The sequence below is a fragment of the Callospermophilus lateralis genome, chromosome 6 (genome assembly GCF_048772815.1).
Source record: "Callospermophilus lateralis isolate mCalLat2 chromosome 6, mCalLat2.hap1, whole genome shotgun sequence".
NCBI lineage: Eukaryota > Metazoa > Chordata > Mammalia > Rodentia > Sciuridae > Callospermophilus > Callospermophilus lateralis.
Window position 1 is genome coordinate 129344534 of NC_135310.1, and position 20719 is coordinate 129365252.

The following is a 20719-nucleotide window of genomic DNA, read 5'->3' on the forward strand; positions in this document are numbered from 1 at the left end:
GACATATTTTTTATGATGTATTCTAGTATGTTGTCTGTCTTATTAAAATGAATGCTCAAAAGTGTTATTATTTTTTTGCTTCCCAGTCTGTTGATAACTACATATGTACATTTGGCAGATTAAAATATTAAATGAATCAAAATTAAGTATGGTTAAATCATGCTGTTTATAATTTTACCAGTACAGGGGAAAATGGAACAATGAAACAGAACTTGGACTAGAGAAATTCTGTTAGAAGTATAACTTCACTCTTAATTTTCTCTGCTATTATGTGGTATGAGATGTTAACAGAAATCAATAAGTTGGAGGACACTATAGGTAGATTAAATTAAATTTGGAATTCATGTTCACAGAGTAAGAGAAAAGAGGCTTTCAACTGTGGTAACTAAATCAAGTTTAAAATATTTCATTAATTTAACAGCCATTTTTTATTATAGTTTAAAAGCAGCAGAACATAGAAATAGGTTCCTTAGATGCATTCTTTTTGAAAGAGAAGTTTCATGAAACAGAGGCAGCAGAAGTCTGGGTGGTCAGCAGGAGAGATTGGCATTAGATGGTTTAATAAAAGATAGACTGATAAGGAATGGGGAGGGAGTGCTCATCACAAGACTTTGAATTCTCCCATATATATTTAAGATGAATTGCATGTGTGTGCTCATTGAGATTTCATGTGGTTTAGAAAAAACTCCAAAAAACTAATACAGCAATTTCTCCAGTTGTTGCATAGAACTAAGAGATGAAAGGAAAAATGTGCAGGAATATAAGAGAATCATTACTAGTGTCTCATCAGTCCTCACATACCAATGTGCATTTTGGTTAAGGGGAGAATGAATGCTTAGATATTTCCATCCCATAAAGATCAAAAGCCCCGGTGATGAACCCAAATTTGGTTTTTCCCTTCTCTGAAATGTAGATTGCTTTATTCCACAAATCTCTTTCTGAAGTTGTGTATTTGAGTATTTTTCCTTCCATGTTTAAAAACCACCTCAGGGCATTCAGTCTTTTTTCTTTACAAGTGTCTTTGCTTGTAGTAAGTGATCAATAACTATTTGATAGCTTCAATAAGCTCAATAAAATGAAGATATAAATAGAATTTGTTAGAATCAGAAAATATCGCATGTAATCAAATTAGACACTTAATCTGTGAGTGGTATTTAAGTATTTACTTTACAAAGTATTTTTACTCTTGATTTCAACATGTCCATTAAATACAATATTAATTGGACGAGCAGTAACACTTCCATTTTGGCTCTTGGCTTCTCATTGTAATGACCATATTGTTTGTTAGAACAAAAATAGGTATCACTGGTCCACAACAAGCCCATGTTTTAATTTCCAAAATTTCCTCTAAAAAGGGCCATTCCATCTACTAAAATAAGCCAGTGTGCTCAAATATAACTCATCCACTATTCAAAAACTCCTAAGAGCTCATTATTATGTTTCTTTTGGTTAAAAACAAAGCAAAATGTTTCACCTGTGAAAATGGAATAGCATTTATCTCTGGGGCAAACACAATGACTTTTTCTTGATAGGACCTGTTTTGTACTCTAACTACTAATTTACTAAGGTAAACTGTAAGCTCTATGTGCTTAAGAAACATGTATTATCATGGTTTCCCAACATGTAAGACACAGCTGATAAATAACAGGTCCTTAAATGATTGAAATAAACACAGATGAATAATTATTTTAGTGTCTTTCTAATACATTTCCCATATTCTTTTATTTTCCAGTTGCTGCCAGATTTACATTTTCAAAATGATTATGACAAACATAACCATGAGGAATGGATTTCTCCTCTTGGGATTTTCTGATGATTGCAAACTGCAGATCTTGTATGCTTTGCTCTTCTTGGTGTTGTACCTAGTGGCTTTGACAGGAAACTTCATCATTATCACCATCACAACGCTGGACCAGCACCTCCAATTTCCAATGTATTACTTCTTGAAGCAACTTTCCCTTCTGGACCTCTCCTTCATTTCCGTCACAGTCCCCCAGGCTATCGACAATTCACTGATGGATGATAACTATGTTTCATATGGCCAGTGCATACTCTAGGTTTTCTTCTTCACATCTTTGGCCTGGACTGAGGTAGCTATTCTTACAGTCATGTCTTATGACCGTTATACAGCCATTTGCTTCCCACTGCACTACGAGGTCATCATGGATCCCAGAAATTGTAGGTGGGCTGTGATAGCTGTGTGGGTGAGTGGAGGCATCTCAGGAATCTTATACACAGCAGCCACATTTTCTATCACATTCTGTAGGGTGAAAATAATACATCAATTTTTCTGTGATGTCCCCCAATTACTGAAGCTCTCCTGTTCCAATGATTACCTAGGAGTGATCGGAGTAGCTGCTTTCATATCTGTGGTGGCATTAGCCTGCTTCATCTCCATTGCCCTCTCCTATGTTCACATATTCTCCACAGTTCTAAGAATACCCTCTGCTGAAGGCCGGTCTAAGGTATTCTCCACCTGCTTGCCCCACCTCTTTGTTGTCTCATTTTTTTCTCTCTACAGGCATCTGTGCATATCTAAAACCAACTTCAGATTCTCCATCTGCATTTGACCTTATGGTATCTATCTTTTACACAGTAATACCCCCAACACTCAATCCTATTATCTATAGTCTGAGGAATGAGGCCATGAAGGGTGCTCTAAGAAACTTAGTTTTGGACAGAGAATTCACTGGGAAAAATACACTTTTGTCCTGTTGTTAGTGGTTGTTCAATATTATATGCAAGGAACTTTTTGGTAATTGGATCCCTCAATTTGTGAAGTTAATGAAGAAATAGCATTACTTTCTGTAGATAAACTGTGTAATATAATCATCATCATTGAAGAAACTTATTTCCTACTTTACTGAACATTTTATTCATTAAAATCATTTTTTTAAGTTAAGAAAAATTGTAAACACATATAACCTTGTAATATAGGCCCACTACTTCTTTTTTCATCCCAGTACCTATACACACAAACTCATACTTACACAGACACACTAACAATCATAGCATGTTTTAAACACTTTTGTATAAATGATATTACGGTAATAAGAATAAAAAGTGATAATATTTACCCAGTTTCACCCACCAAATAAGTCAACTATTTTCATTTTAATCTATTTAAGTTTAAATATTCATCTTAATTTTTATCTTTATATATACCAATTTTGCATATTGGCTTAAATTTATAGGCCATTACTATGTTTAACCACATAGTTTTACTATGCTAATTTTCTTTTAATGCATCATAATCAATTAAACTCATCTGAAAATACAAGTAATCTTTTATCTTTTTCACATATACTAGTTATTTTCAATTTTTTACTCTTATGAGTAATGCTGAAAGTTGAAGTTTTCATAATTTCAAAGTATGTGTTGTGGAATCAAAGTGTACAAATTGTTCAGTATTCTTGAGACCATATTTCTTTCCAAAAATATTAGATATTTTATGTTACCATTAGCAATATATGACCAAGTCACTTCTACTCTATGTCTTACCTGATTTTCTTAATTCATGTAACAAATATTCAGAGAGAACTATTAGCTGATTGAAGTCATATCAGGTGCCTTCATCACAAAAATACAGATAAAGCATTTAAATTGTGGGGACTTTTAAAAATAATAACAATATTTTACCTTTTGTAATTATTTTCCAATGTGTGATATCTCAAGAAATTAGACATATTCACAATACTTATTTTCCATATTATTCATTTTGGCTTTACACATTTCCTATTTTATGAAAATTTTTATAAGTATTACAATTCTGTTTTATGATGGCAAAATCATTTTTCTCAAGTCCTTTTTATTTCAAATTCTCAGGCCATTTTTAAAATGCAAACCTTATATGAAGTAAGCTGAATATGAGCTTTTAATGTTGTGGTAACAAAGCTTAACCAGTCCAGGTAATCAAGACATAATCATAAATGATGCATAATTAGATATTTTACCTCCTCTGTTCTCAGGTCATTCAAACAGACAACAATAACATGTGAATTATATTTGTTTCTTTTTAAGTTTCACCCCAGTGAAACATAATTTTCTGAAATTTTCTTTCTCTGACCTATTATTTTAATAAGCCCACTGAATTATAAAATAAGTATATAAGTTTCAATTTCCATTCTATTTTTTCAATTCTCTTTATTATATATATATATATATATATATATATATATATATATATTAAATTAAATAATATTGTATTGATTATACTACATGATTTGAGTAGAAGAGCCACTTTTTACATTTTTGTTGTCTTCTATTACTTTCATAGATACATTTTTAATGTCTTCATTCATTTCAGTAATTATTGTCTGTCTTGAGACCAATAGTCATTCAAAATATACAAATTAACTTGGAAAATATTGTGCTCTGTGAAACTTGTTTGTTGTTTCCAATAAATACCAAAAGTTTTGTTGTTTTCTCTAAATAAAATTTCTGCTAATTCTCTTTAAGAAAATAAAACATTTCCTAATTTGTATGATTTACAAAACCTGACTGACTCACTTTCTATTCAAGATAAGCATACAATGCAACTACCAAGGGTCTTTGAACTATGAGGATTTCTGCATTGCTACTGCTACCTCCCAAGTGAGATTACAAAAGCCCACTTCCTCAGGCTCCCTTACACCTAGAATGCAAGCATTGAACCTGGTTGTAGCACTAGATGCTCCAACTTGAAAGTTCACCTTACACAAGAGCAGTCTGATCAAGCTTGCATTTTGTGGCATCCTTTTCTACCCAAGTAAGTGGCCAAGTTATTCAGTTGGGGAGCAGTCACAATAGGGCCTGGAATCCAGTCTCAGCATCAGCAGGAGAAAATCCAGAGCTCAGCACATGGATCTGGGATTATAAGTTTAATCATCTACCTTTCCAAGAGGCTTGGGATATACCCAAAGTTCTGTAATCAGCTCATTTTTTAAATTAAAAACAGGGAAAGGAAATAAGGACTTATAATTAGAGAATTTCATAATTTGATGGAGATAGAAAGAAGAGGCCAAAAATGTAGGATTGAATTGTATTACCTTATAACTTGAGGATTTGGGGTTTCCATTTATGGCCAAGCAGAAGGTGAGAACAACTGGAGTCCCAAATAAAATGTCTTAAATTCACTTTCTACATGTTACATTTCAACTAGCTCAGTCTTACCTTTCTTATATTATAGTTAAGGAAAGGAAGAAGAAATTTTTTCCCCACATTTTCTTCTCTGTTTTCAGTTTCTTAGGTATTCTGCCACAGAGCTCCATTGTTGTTTGGCAACATCACATGAACAGTTTTGCTGTATTATAATGTTAAAAGACCCTTCCCCTAATTGGCTAAGATGAAAAAATAACATAATTTGGTTTTGAGGGAACTGAGTACTCCACATTCCTTCATCCATTTGTTAATTTATTCAATTAACAAGTATTTGTTGTGTTAGGCAGCTGTAGCTATAGCATTAAATAAAATATTTTATTCTCATAAAAAAAGAAAGGTTACCTTTATTGGACACAATCAATTCAACTTATGAAACAGAGTCAATTTAACTGCATTTCATATATGGATGTCTCTTGTTTCCTTCTTTTGCCTAATTTCTCTGGTTAGGATTTCCAGAACTATATTGAATAGAGCTTGGTGAATGATTTTTTTTTTTATACTGGAGATTGAACTCAGGGGTGCTTTACCACTCAGATGCATCACGAGCTCTCCCTGTTTTTTTTTATTTTTATTTTTTTATTTTGAGGCCTCTCTAAGTCACTGAGCCTGGCCTGGAACTTTCGATCCTCCAGCCTCAGTCTCCCAAGTCTCTGGGATTAACAGCATTCACCACCACGTGGGGCTTGAATGATCTTTAATGTGCTGTTAACTTTAGTTTGCTATTATTTTGTTGAAGATTTTTGTGTCTATATTCATCTAGGAAATGGGCCTACACAGTTGTTTTTGTCTTCTTATTTCCCCCTCTTCCCCCTCCCTCTGCTCTCCTTCCCCTTCCCCTTCCCTGTGCCCTCCTTCTCCTTCTCCTCCTCCTTCTCCTTCTCCTCCTCCTTCTCCTTCTCCTCTTCCTCCTACTGCATCTGGCTCTGTGTCAGGGTAATCCCGTCCTTCTAAAATGAATTTGAAGGTGTTCCTTTCAGTTTTTTAGATAAGTTAGAGAAGAATTTATATTTTTAAATATTTTACAGAACTCAGCAGTGAAGCCATCAGGTCCTGGGCCTTTCTTTGGTGGGAGGCTTTTTATCACTGATTCTATCCCCTAACTGCTTATTGCTATATTTACCTTGCCTGTTTCTTCATAATTTAATGTTAAAAGTTGAATGCGTCAAGGAATTTTTTCATTTTTTCTAGGTTATTCAATTTAGGGACATATAATTATTCATAATAAAACTATGGACCAAGGCAAATCACCAGTATTCCGGTCAAGAAGTAGAGCCTACTAGAGACTGTTGAAAATATAGTATCTGATATGAAGGATGCAAGTGACTCAGCTTCCTGTTCCCTAAGCCAAATAGTGTTTATCTGGGCTGGGGATGTGGCTCAAGTGGTGGCGCGCTCGCCTGGCATGCGTGCGGACCAGGTTCGATCCTCAGCACCATATACAAACAAAGATGTTGTGCCTGCCGAAAAACTAAAAAATAAATATTAAAAAATTCTCTCTCACTCTCTCTCTCTCTCCACTCCCTCTTTAAAAAAATTCTCTCTCTCTCTCTCCCACTCTCTCTTTAAAAAAATAGTGTTTATCTTCAATGTGAAATTTAACTGTGAAAACTGCTTGAGTGTTAAGAGGTTATAGAAATATATGATTAATAAAATGGACTTGAGTCTAAAATATTTTTTTTCCTCAAAAAACAAAAAGATAAAGAAGAAGAAGAATTAGAGCCTACCCCTTCCCTGAATCCTCTGAATGTCTATTTCTAATCCCAGTCATCCTAATCGCTTCTTAAAACATCATCAATAATCTGAACTTTTAGTTTTTCTATCCTTTGCTCTTCTTGAATATATTAAGCTACTGATGTATATCCCTTGAATATATAATTATTATTTGATTTTGAAATTTATATAAACAAAAACATACTGTGTGCTTTCTATTCTATTATGTATCTTTAGCTCAATATTGTTTATACATTTTATGTAGTTTCCAAGCATTAGCTATCATTTATTTATTTTCATTATTGAATAGTATTCCACTAAACAAATACAAGAAATAGCTTTATCCAATAGGTGGTTGAGTGACATTTTTGTTCTTTCATATTCGTAGCAATTGTGCAAAATGCTATCGTGAAAGCTCCTGAATACACATGTAAGAAAGAAATCACAAAGTTATGAATATTCAATGGCCAGATTACAATAATGAGAAACATTGGCACTTCAGGGATTTGTCTTGACTACAGAGTTTCCTGGCTCAAGGCCAACTTCTTCTTGGAGCTACCTTCATCCACTGACTGCTCACAGAACTAAAACAGCCTGCCATCTCAGCCCAAATTTGGACAGTTCTTGCTTCAAAAATCCATTTAGCAGTCATCAGTAATGCATCACAACGTAAATTTTTTCTCTGCCCAGTCCTACTCTTTCCTTCTCTTGCCTATACAAATTTTACCCAGAAGGTACTCCTTAATAAGTATTCTGTATCCTAATCTTCATCTCAAAATCTGCCTCCTTGGGATTCTTTATTAGACAGTTGGACTCAGCAGTGGTCCCAACACCTTGAGTGCTCTATCTCAGCTTCAGGAGGGAATGCGTATCCTTGAGTACTCTATTCGTTGTGTTTTGTAGTTGTTTCTTATTTTGGTTATTCCTATATTCCTTAGAGTTCTTTATTAACTGCTATCCAATCTGTCAGTATTCCAGTTTATCATGATTTTTTTTTATAATTCTTTATGTTAAAATTTCCCTGTTAAAATAAAATTACTATGTGAGCTCTCCTCACCTCCTCATCTGACAGATGGTTATAGGAACAAATAATAACAAAAGAGAAAATTAAATTGTGTCTCCATTACTAATGAAAATACATTTTGTTTAATAAAATTGGAAGTTACAAAGGTTTACTGAAAGCTAATTTGAAAGCCAGTGTGCTACCTAAGTAACACAAAGTAAGCTCTTTCTTTTGGAATGGGAATCTGGACTGGTTCTGTTTGCTGAGACCACTGGGTCCATGAATCCATGAGTATTTTTATGATGGAATTTGGAAATGCTGTTGACAAAAAGTCCTCAGCTTCCAGTCTGCATTGGGGATTACCTCAGCTCCAGAAACTATCTCACTTATGGCCACACCCATGTCATAGGTGCCTTCACCCAGTGCCAACCAATGCCACTATAAAGGTCTAACCCCAGGCAGTGTAACTGAAGACAATGCCAAATTACCCATATAGCTCCAGAACTCCCTGAGACTGATACTGAGCAGACTGTGGCTCATTCCCTCCCAGTCCTGCTTTCTGATCCTCACGTCTACAGTACACCAGTCATGCCCTAGTAAACATCCTTCAATCTAAATTTCAGGTTATAGTCTTCTTCTCAGGTAACACATCTTGCACTACATTTATTATGTGAATTCTCAATTGTTTCTTTCAATACTGTCTACTGTTTTGCCTTCTTTGTAGATTTTTCTATTATTATATACTATCATTGTTTCTTCTCACAACGTATCTCTTAGTGTTGGTCTTCACATTTTCCACTTCTTCATTTGTTTTCAAATATTTTCTGAGAGTGGACATATATTCCTGATGAGTAGATTTTTCTCTTGATTGCCTTCATCTATTGTTATTAGTTATCAATGTTTACCTTATTTCACATTATCTAACCCACTGTATATACGTATCAAACTTATTTTAAGTCATTTTCATTTTCTAGTGCATTGATTCTGCCTCATCTTTTATAATCAAGTCAACTTATTTTTCTTTTTATTAATGGCTTCATTTATCAAATATATCATTGCCTTCAGTAAAATCATAATACTCTGGAAGGATTAGTTATTTTGACTACTCAGATATTTAAAAGAGAGACCAAAAGTACCCCCTTTTTTTCTGTCTCTTACTGATTTTAGGGAGTGATGGGTATTACACAATGCAGAGAAGAGAATTGCTGCTTCTAAAACTTGAACCTAATCACATTCCATTTAATTCCTCTTACCAGGAAATGCTGATCCTGGGAACCCTGGATTCAAGAAACATTGGCTAAAAGGAAAATGGAGTTTATCAGGCTCCCTCACCCGATGTCTAGGGAGCAATGTCTTATGGAAGTCAGAAGCAACAGTCCCTATGTAGTCTGCTGATACCAACATCAACACACAAGTGTAGGTATTCCCTGAAGTCATTCCAGTAATCTTACCAGAGCTTGACCTCCCTTGTTCTGTCTTGAAGTTGGGGAACAGTGAGTAAGCAGGAAAATTTATTTTTTTTTAAATATATTTAAAGCATAACTAAAAGCTTCCCCCAATCAAGAGGGAGCTCAGATATACTACTTGGACTATTTTCCATAAAATGTCACTCACTGCTGTTCCCATCACCCATATAATTCCCTACTAGAAACTAAACACTTTATATCTTCCCAGGATTTGTTCTTTGATTTAAGTTTCTTAGATCCACTGAGTTAAACACATGAGGACAGAAAATTCTTCCCAACTCTTTGCCATGGAAAAGGCCAAAACTCATTGCTACTTTTTCTGTACTCAAGATTCCCTGATTTGTGAGTTCATTTACAGGGAAAAATATATTTAGAAAAGACAAAATTAACAATGTACATTATTTTAATTTAAGTGTATTTTCCTATTAATATTAAAGTGAAAAATAAAAATCAGTCCAAATAGATGAATGTATTCAGTATTAAATAAGTCATGAGAATTAATTAGAAAGAATAAAAGTTAAATTAAATATTGGCTATCCCTAGGTTTCAAGTTGTTTATCCTCCCTTCTCCCAAAATAATAAACTATAAAAAATAACAATAATAATAAGATCCATGCTAGTTTTTTGTTCAAATTTCCTAATTCTTTACTGGCTCTTTAAATTAGTTTCTCTGGTTTCCTGTTTTATTACACATAAAATATTTGCCAAGTTATTTTAAGAATTAAAAACATGCACAAAACTTTGAAGATTATTATTATACAGAATACTGAAATTCATTGTGACATATTTCTACATGCACATGACAAAATCTGATCAAACTGATTTCCCAGTACTACCTGTTCCCCTCCTCTCACCCTATACCTAATTTCTCTCCCATATTTTACTGGACCACCTCTAGCTTTATTTTTTAATCAGTATATTATAATTATATATAAAAGTTGGAGTTTTGAGATATGGTCATACAAGGAGATACAACAGAGTATAGTTTGGTCAATTTCATTTCCCAATACCTTATCCTGTTGTCCCTCCTCCCTCCTTTTCAATTCCCTTCCTCTACCCTATTGGTCTCCCTTCTATTTCAGTGAGGTCTCTTTTTCATTCCAATCTCTCTCATGCACACAGACACACATATGAGAGAAAACATTTGTCCCATCACTCTCATTTAGCATTATATTCTCCTGTTCTACCCATTTAAGAGCAAATAACATTATTTTATTCTTCTTTATAACTGAGTGAAACTCCTTTACATTTATATGCTACATTTTCTTTATTCATTCTTCTGTGGATACATGGATAGATAGGCTGGTTCCACAACTTGGCTACTGTGAATTGTGCTGCTATAATCATTGGTATCTATGTATCAATAAAACATGCTAATTTTAGGTGTTTTGGACAAACACCAAGAAGTGGAATAGCTGGGAATTATGGTGGTTCCATTCCAGACTTTTGAAGAATCTCCATACTGATTTTCCAAGTTGTTATATTAATTTTTAGTCTGACCAACAATGTATAAGTGTGCCTTGGCCCCCACATCCTTGAGAGCACTTACTGTTATTTTTATTCCTGATGATTGTCATTCTAACTGGAGTGAGTTAAAATCTTAGTGTAGATTTTATTTGCTTTTTCCAAATTGCTAAGGTTGTTGATAAAGTTTCCTAATCTCCCCAAACATAAAATACTTAAGAATAAATGTAACCAATAAAGTGAAAAATCTCTACAATTAAAACTATAGAACAGTCAACAAAGAAAGTAGACTTTACAAAGGTGGAAGGCCCCACATGTTCTTGAGTAGGCAGAATTAATATTGTTAAAATGGCTAATATTTCCAAAAGCAATCAATATATTCAATGTGATACCCATCAACATGCAAATGACATTCTCACAGAACTAGTAAAAACAGTCCTAAAATTCATATGGAACAATAAAAACCCCATAATAAGCAAAGAAATTCTGAGCAATACAAGTAATGCTGGAGGCATCAAAATATCTTATCTCATATTATACTACAGAACTATAGTAGGATGGTTAGACATGAAGACCAATGGAATAGAATTGAAGATGCAGACAGAGACAAATCCACATAGATGGAGTCATCTGATCCTTGATAAAGCTGATGAAGACATATGTTGAAGAAAAGACTGCCTTTCTAACAATGGAACTGGGAAAACTGGAGATTCATATGTAGAAGAATGAAACTAGATTCCTATCTCTCATCTTGGACAAAAATCAGCTCAAAATAGGTCAAAGACAGAGGACTTAGATGAGAAACTATGTAACTACTAGAAGAAAACACAGTGTCAACAGTCCAACTTATTGGTGCAGGCATCAACTTTGCGATATGACTCCTAAATCTCAAGAAATAAAATGAAAAATCAGTAAGTGTGATGATATCAAATTAAAAAGGTTCTACACAGCAAAGGAAATAATTAAGAGCATGAAGAATAAACCTCAAAAATGGGAGAAACATCTTTGCCAAATGTTCTTCCAACAGGGGATTATTATCCAGAATATAAAAGGAGCTAAAAAAATTAGCACCAAAATTACAATCCAAGCAATAAATTAACTAAACATACATTTCTCAAAAGAAGAAATATGAATGTCCAACAAATGTATGGAAGAATACCTTTGAGAGAACTTATTTGAAGCCAATTAAAGAAAAAGACTACATATTATATGATTCCACCTAAATACACTTTCTAGAAAAGGAAAACTGCAGGGAAAAAATGATCAATTTTCACTAGAAGCTTGACAGAAGGAGGGGTTCATTAGAAAGAAACATGGGAGAACTTTGAAGGCAATGTAATCACTCTGTACCTTGGCTATGGCTATTGTTATGTGACTGTATTTGTCAAAAAAATCTCATAATTATCTATCAAAAGATAGAATGTTACATTAAGAAATAAATTGGAAAGAAGAGACATAGTGGGAGAATTTGAAACAGATAATTATATAAGTGTACTCCGAGATCCAACATCTGTGAAAGTGTAATAGGTCCCATAGTAGAAGCATAGGTGATATTCATGCTGTGAACAAAATCTCTACTGTTTTTGGAAGTCTTTTTCGTACCAATGGTTGTATTTACTACATTCTATTTTAACTGTCTGCTACTTGCTTATTTCTCTCCTTATATGATAAATTATTTGAACGTGGAAGAATTAGACTTGACCTTATCCACATTTGTATTTTCTGAGTTCCAGATAACACCAAAATGTCTCATAGTAGGTTGGTGATCAACAGTAATTTAAGAACAATAATGAATGAATAAAATCATGGAGGTCTAAGGCCAATGAGGCAGAAGAGTTATCCACCTGGTCTTGATTGTGCCAATATGAAAACCAGTATAAAAACTGGGTCATCTGGACATAGATCCCTGATGACAACCAAATTTGGTGCTAGAAAGAAAACACAGATGTAGCTGTTCAATAGTTAAAAACTTGCCTGGAAAACAAATAGAGGAGAAAAACAATATGTAGAGAATTTTTCAATAAAGGAGATTTAGACAACAAAGGGAAAAGTAATTTTTCTATAATAGGGAAGAAATAAAAGTACAGAAGAAAAAGAAGAAACTTAGAATACAGACATTGTCCCTCACCTGCCACTCCAAACTGGGAAAGAAAGAGCAGCTTTGAAGTGAAGAATGACAAGAGAAAGTGTTTGTAGAAAACCTTGACACAGAGTGTTCTGTGTTAATCAATGCAGTGAATCAACGCATGTAGTGGTATAAGAGAACTTTTCAAAATATTTCAGAGGTGCTAAGGAATTTTATTAGTGAGAAGATGATTCAAAGAGAAGCATTCCCCGAAAATAGAATTAGAATGACAGCATGGGATAGAATAAGTAACCTATCCTAAGATGAAGAGAAAAAAACTATACACTATATTTCCCAGTATGATTTTTCTACTTTTTGCCTATCATTTAAATATGTACATCTTTGTCCTAGAGAACAAGGAAAGTATCTTTTAAGATTAACTATATTTATTTTTTTATACAAATTAGTATTATTTAATCATGAAAGTGAGTGCCTATCAAGATACAAAAAAAGCTATTTTTAAAATTAAGAATGTAAAATTTCACCTTGTTTTATTTTGCATAATAATCTTCTGAAAAGTGGTGTTTAAATTATTTATAAACCAAATTATTGTCACCATGCGCTACTCTAACATTATATATTAAAGGCAACTTTTGTCGTAAATTATTTTGTAAAGTGGAAAAAGGAAACATGTTTGTATTGACTGTTTTCCATGGATAAAAATAAAATAAAATAATTTTCCCCCTCATATATTTGATATAATTGTGAGACTAATTGTCACATGAAAACTACTGTGATTACAAAGAATACAAAAATAACAGGATAAAATCAAACACAGGTCACTGGGATGTGTGTTTCCATGTTAATATACTTATTCTAAATGTGAGTTAATCTGATTTTTCTGCAGAATTTTACCTTTAACTATGACTAAGCAGAAATATTATGGATATATAACCTGATATTTTGACAGTCTTCCCTTGAATTTAATTTGATCACATTTTCTTTGACAGTTTTATTGAAGTACAATTAAAATATAAAGAACTGTACATATTTCATGTGCACAATATGATGCAACTGTACATATACCTATGGTATCATCACCATAATTAAGTTAGTATATGTATTCATTACTTTCAAAAGTTTCCTGTGTCCCTTTAGGTGTGTGTTTGCTTGTTTTTTTTTTTTTTTTTTTTTTTTTTTTTTTTTGTGTGTGTGTGTGTGAACACTTAACATGAGATTGAACCTCTTAATTTTTGTAGTATTTGTATTAGTGCATGTTAATAACACAGAATAATAAGTTTCTTGTAGCATATTTGTACATGCATATAACATATTTTGATCATTTACTTCCCTTCATTAGTATCCCTTACCACCCCCTTTATTCTTCCCTAATTCCCTTTCTCTTCTCTCATAGAGTCCCTACACTTTCAGACCATCTTTTTCTTCCACATATGAGAGAGAACATGAAATACCTGTCTTTTGTAGTCTGGTTTATTTCATTTAACATAATGCTAGCAATTCCATCCATATTTCTGCAGATGTTTTAATTTCAAACTTTTGTATGGCTCAATAAGACTCCATATATATAATATTATGTTCATACATATAATATTTTCTTTATTCATTCATTTGTTGACAGACATCTAGGCTAGTTCTATAACTTGGCTATTGTGAATTGTGATGCCTGCTGAAGTCTGGCTGGGCACAATTCAGGAGCCACTTGTCAAGCAGGAAAAACTTTATTTTTATTTATTTATTTATTTTTTTACTTTTTATTGTTTTTTGAAAACATTACAAAGCTCTTGACATATCATATTTCATACATTAGATCTAAGTGGGTTATGAACTCCCATTTTTACCGCAAATATAGATTGCAGAATCACATCGGTCACACATCCACATTTTTACATGATGCCATATTAGTGACTGTTGTATTCTGCTACCTTTCCGATCCTCTATTATCCCCCCTCCCCTCCCCTCCCATCTTCTCTCTCTACCCCATCTACTGTACTTCATTTCTCTCCTTGTTTTTTTCCCCATTCCCCTCACAACCTCTTATATGTAATTTTGTATAACAATGAGGGTCTCCTTCCATTTCCATGCAATTTCCCTTTTCTCTCCCTTTCCCTCCCACCTCATGTCACTGTTTAATGTTATTCTTTTCCTCCTGCTCTTCCTCCCTGCTCTGTTCTTAGTTGCTCTCATTATATCAGAGAAGACATTTGGCACTTGTTTTATAGGGATTGGCTAGCTTCACTCAGAATAATCTGCTCTAATGCCATCCATTTCCCTGCAAATTCCATGATTTTGTCATTTTTTAGTGCTACGTAATACTTCATTGTGTATAAATGCCACATTTTTTTATCCATTCATCTATTAAAGGGCATCTGGGTTGGTTCCACAGTCTAGCTATTGTGATTTGTGCTGCTATGAACATTGATGTGGCAGTATCCCTGTAGTATGCTCTTTTAAGGTCTTCAGGGAATAGTCCGAGAAGGGCAATAGCTGGATCAAATGGTAGTTCCATTCCCAGCTTTCCCAGGAATCTCCATACTGCTTTCCAAATTGGCCGCACCAATTTGCAGTCCCACCAGCAATGTACAAGAGTACCCTTTTCCCCGATCCTCGCCAGCACTTGTTGTTGTTTGACTTCATAATGGCTGCCAATCTTACTGGAGTGAGATGGTATCTTAGGGTGGTTTTGATTTGCATTTCTCTGACTTCTAGAGATGGTGAGCATTTTTTCATGTACTTGTTGATTGATTGTATGTCCTCTTCTGAGAAGTGTCTGTTCAGGTCCTTGGCCCATTTGTTGATTGGGTTATTTGTTTTCTTATTTAATTTTTTGAGTTGTTTGTATACTCTGGATATTAGGGCTCTAAGAGCAATAGTAACAAAAACAGCATGGTACTGGTACCAAAACAGGTGGGTGGACCAATGGTACAGAATAGAGGACACAGAGACCAATCCACAAAATTGCAACTTTCTTATATTTGATAAAGGGGCTAAAAGCATGCAATGGAGGAAGGATAGTATCTTCCACAAATGGTGCTGGGAAAACTGGAAATCCATATGCAACAAAATGAAACTGAATCCCTTTCTCTCGCCATGCACAAAAGTTAACTCAAAATGGATCAAAAAGCTTGATATCAAATCAGAGACTCAGAGCCTGATAGAAGAAAAAGTTGGCTCTGATCTACATATTGTTGGGTCGGCCTCCAAATTCCTTAATAGGACGCCCATAGCACAAGAGTTAACAACTAAAATCAACAAATGGGACTTACTCAAACTAAAAAGTTTTTTCTCAGCAAGAGAAACAATAAGAGAGGTAAATAGGGAGCCTACATCCTGGGAACGAACGCTATTTTTAGCACCCTCCCTGCAGCACCACACTAGCTCTCCAAGAATTCCCCTAGAGCTCAACCACCACCTTCAGCACTTCTGTGAGCACTGAACCAGAACTCTACCTGGTTCTACTCCACCCACGGCGAACTTTCTAGGAATTCCATGAGAGCTACACTGGAACTCCGGGAACTCCATGAACTCCACCCTGGCAAAATGCCAGGCGCCATCCAGACTTGGCTGTGGCTCTCAACACTGGCAGATGTCTGGGAGCAACAGTAAAATCCTGTACCTTTGTGAAACTGAGAAAGTAAACCCTAATTTGTTCTGTGTGGGTTAACCCTAAAGGACAAAGAGGTGCAAGTCCCATGAATTCAGCAAGTCCCATAAATCCAGTGGTACTGCCTAGTTTAAATCCCTGTTGTCAGCCATTCCACCTAAGTTTGAGTGGTTTTGGAGATAAATCTCAGGCTGTTGCTTCTCGCCAGGAGCCCCCTTGGGGGCTCACCTCGGGACAGGGCTCGCCACCTTCCAGGCGGGCCAGTCAGCCTGCTCGTTGCGCACAGGGTTGCCTCCGTCCCTGCCCTGCCCCTTACCTTAGTAAGCTGGGCGATTTTCTTGCTCATTTTCAGGTGCAGTTCTGGCTGTCTGCCGGGACCAGGCCTGCTCTTGCCTCAGCCCGCGCCTGGAGGAGGCGTCGTGGCCAGCGTGGATCCTCGGGCTGCTCACAGGCGGCACCCAGGACCTGGCGAGACGGCCTCCATCTGGGCTGTTGAGGGAGGTGGAGACAGGGCGGGCTCCCTAGAGGGAAGGCGGGGATATGGAGGAGGATGCGGGAGTCATGGAGCGGCTATTACCAGGGTGCGTGGCTCTCAACATTGTGCTGTTGTAAGTATGGATTTCTATATAACACTAAAGTATGCTGACTTTTATTCTTTGGAGAAATACCAAGTAGTGGTATAGCTAGATCATACTGTAGTTCTGTAGTTGTTTCATTAGCTTTTTGAGGAAAGTCCTTACTGATTTCCATAGTGTTTGTACTAATTCATGTTACCATCAATAGTGTATAATAGTTCCTTTTTCTCTGCATTCTCAGCAGCATTTACTTTTATTCACATTCTTGTTGATTGCCATTGATTGGGGTGAGATGGAATCTCAATGCTGTTTTGATTTGTATAAACCAAATTGCTTAAATTATTGAAGACTTTTTATGTAATTTTTAGCCATTTATACTTCTTTTGAGAAGTGAATATTTGATTCATTTGCCCACTTACTGACTGTGTTATTTGGGGTTTGGAGGTTTTTTTTTTTTTTTTTAAAGTTCTTTCTATATTCTAGATATCAATTCTGGTTCAGAAGAGTAAGTGGTAAAGATTTTCTCCCATTCTGTAGGCTCCCTCTTCAATCTGTTAATTGTTTCTTCTGCTTTGTAGAAGTTTTTAATATAATGAAATCCATTTTTTATTCTTGCTATTATTTCCTGGACTATAGGGGTCCTATTCAGAAAGTCTTTGCCTATGCCTATATCTTAAAATGTTCCCCCATGTTATCCTCCAGGAGTTTCAAATTGATGGTCTCATGTCTTTGATCCATTTTGAATTGTATTTTGAGACATAGGGTTAGTTTCAGGTTTCTATAAACAGGTATCCAGTTTTCCCAGTACTATTTGGTTAAGAGGCTATCTTTTCTCTAATGTATGTATTTAATATCTTCATTCAGAGTCAGATGACTCTAGTTGTGTGGGTTCATTTCTGTGTTCTCCTATTATGCCAGTACCATGAAGTTTTTGCTGTTATGGCTCTGTGTTATATTTTGAAATTGGGTATTGTGATATATCTAGATTTATTCTTTTATTTCTCAGGATTTCTTTGGTTATTCTGGTTCTTTGGTATTTTTTGTGTGTTTAGGATTGTTTTTACTATTTGTGAAGACTGTCATTAGTAATTTGTTGAGGATTGCATTGAATCTGTATATCACTTTTTATTAGTTCATTTTACTGATACATAACATTAGGACTCATTATGGCATAATTATAAAAGCATGTTATATAATTTGCTCTAATTCAGTTCCCAGTACTACCCTTTACCCTCTTCTGTTCCTTTCCCTCTATTGATCTTTCTACTATTTACTTATAGTTATTTGAAATATAAAAATATGTACATAGAAAATTTAGGTCCATTCATTCCACTCCTCTTTCTTCCCTTATCCATCCCTCCACCCTCCCCTTCAATCTCTTTCCTCTACTCCACTGACCTCTCTTCTATTTACATTTGATTCCTCCTCATTTTCTTTCTTTCTTTTTCTTATTTTGAACTAACGTCTGTACATCAGAGAAAATAGTCAAGCTTTGACTTTCTGTGTCTGACTTATGTTTTTTAGCATGATGGTCACCAATGCCATTCACTTATCAGCAAATGCCATAATTTTATTCTTCTTTATGACTGAGTAGGACTTAATTGTGTATAAATACCACATTTCTCTTGTCCATTCATCTGTTGAAGGCCACCTAGGCTGATTTCATAGCTCGGTTATTGTGAATTGGCTCCTATGAAACATTGATGTGACAGCATCATTATAGTATGTCGATTTTAAGTCTTTTGGACATATATTGAGGACTGGGATAGGTGGGTCATACAGGTCATTAGATTTTTTGAAGAATCTCCATACTGCTTTCCAGAAGGTCGTACTAATTTTCCGTCCCACCAACTATGTATGAGTGTACTTAATACATAGATATTTGTTTCTGTTATTTCTAAGACCTTAAGATATATAATTTCCTCTTAGATCTGCCTTAACTGTATCCACAGATTCTGGTATGTTGTGCTTTTATTTTTGCTTAATTCTATGATTTTTTAAAATTTCCATGATTTCTTCATTAACCCAAGGGTTATTCAAAAGTTTATTGTCCAATCTCTACTATGTGTTTGCATAGTTCCTATAGTGTCTCTTGCTATTGATTTCTAATTTCATTACATTATGATCTGATATATGCAAAAAAAAATCAGTTGTTTTGTATTTGTTAAGATTTCCTTCACTGCCTAAAATATGACTTACTTTTGAGAATGTTTCATGAGTATCTGAAAAGAATGTGTATTATGCTATTGTTGGATAGAATATTGTATAAATAAAATATTTAAGTCCATTGTTCTATAGTGCAGTTTTAACTCTGATATGTTTTGTTGATATTTTAACTGAATGACTTTTCTATTATCATGAGTGAGGTAATGAATTCATCCACTATTATTATATTGGGGCCTACTAATCCCTTTATGCTGAGTATTAATTGTTCAATGAAATTGGGTGTGCTTCCATCAATGTTTATAGCAGCACAATTCACAATAGCTAAACTGTGGAACCAACCTAGATATATTTCGGTAGAGGAATCGATTAAAAAAATGTGGCATATATACAATGCAATATTTTTGAACAATAAAAGAGAATAAAATCATGGCATTTGCAGGCAAATAGTCAGAGTTGGAGAAGATAATGCTAAGTGAAGTTAGCCAATCCCAAAACAACAAATGCCCAATATTTTATCTGGTATAAGGAGATTGATTCATAGTGAGGTAGGGAGGGGAAGTATAGGAGGAATAGATTAATTCTAAATAGGGCAGAGGGGTGGGAGGGGAAGGGAGGGGGCATGGGATTAGAAATGATGGTGGAATGTGATGGACATCATTATCAAAGGACATGTATGAAGGCACAAATTGTTGTGAATATACTTTGTATACAACCAGAGATATAAAAAATTGTGCTCTATATGTGTAATATGAATTGTAATACATTCCACTGTCATATATATAAAAAAACTATTTAAAAAAATAAAAATAAATTGGGTGTGCTTCTGATTTCCATCCACCCTCCCTTTCCTTCATTCCCATTTGTCTAATTCAAAGTACTTTTATTCTTCCCTCCTTTCCCCTTATTGTGAGTCAGCAGCCACATATCCAAGAGAATATTCAGCCTTTGGTTTTTTGGGATTGCTTTATTTCACTTAGCATGATAGTCTCCATTGCTATCTATTTACCAGAAAATGCCATGATTTTATTCTTCTTCATGTATATATCTCACATGTTTTTAATCCCTTCATCTGTTAAAGGGCACTTAGGTTGGTTCCATAGCTTAGCTGTTGTTTGAGCTGCTATAAGCTTTGAATCCACATATGTACAATATGTCAGAAAACATTCTACTGTGGTGTATAACTAAAAATAACAAATTAAAAAAAATAAAGCGTCAATAAAGTTAAGTCACTAGTGTAATAAAGTTAAGTCAGTAGGATAAGCACCAATCAAATATGACTGATGACCCTAAAAAAGAAAAAGAAATAAATGGGGTGTGCTTATGTTCAATACATAAATATTTACAATTGTTATATATTCTTGGTGAATTATTCTTTTAGCAATAGGTAGTATTGTTGTAGGTGACAAACGAGGCAGGGCACTATGATAGCAGGAAACAATTTTATTTGGCTGCAGCCAGTTTCAGAGAGTACAGCTTTCACTGAAATCAGTTAATCCCTTGAACCCTGAG

General features: G+C 34.6%; 1 pseudogene; it reads left to right on the forward strand.

The window, feature by feature from the left end:
* Positions 1–1757: 1757 nt before the first annotated feature.
* Positions 1758–2721, forward strand: LOC143400823 (olfactory receptor 14J1-like; annotated as a pseudogene).
* The last annotated feature ends 17998 nt before the right edge of the window (positions 2722–20719 follow it).